Below are 332 nucleotides of genomic sequence, written 5' to 3' on the forward strand. Positions count from 1 at the left end.
TTGTAATCTGATAGCAACCTGAAAGCACAAAGAACTGCTGCTTGCCAGATAATTAAAGATTCCATTTAGCAGTTCATCATTGGGTATCTCTGAGAAACACCTCTGTCGAGCGCTGCTCGACCTGGTACTGGCTACTGGGGATGACCTAGTCGGTGACCTAGTGATCGATGGGAAGCTGGGTGACAGCGACCACGAGCTGATCACCTTCACCATCCGCCGAAAAGCTGGCAAGTCGGTCAGCAACACGCAAGTCCTTGACTTCAGGAAAGCCGACTTTGACAAGCTCAGGAGGCTTGTCAGTGAGGCCCTAAGGGACCGTGACCACAGGGAGA

This window comes from Alligator sinensis, unplaced genomic scaffold (assembly GCF_000455745.1).
Source record: "Alligator sinensis unplaced genomic scaffold, ASM45574v1 scaffold1122_1, whole genome shotgun sequence".
Lineage (NCBI taxonomy): Eukaryota > Metazoa > Chordata > Crocodylia > Alligatoridae > Alligator > Alligator sinensis.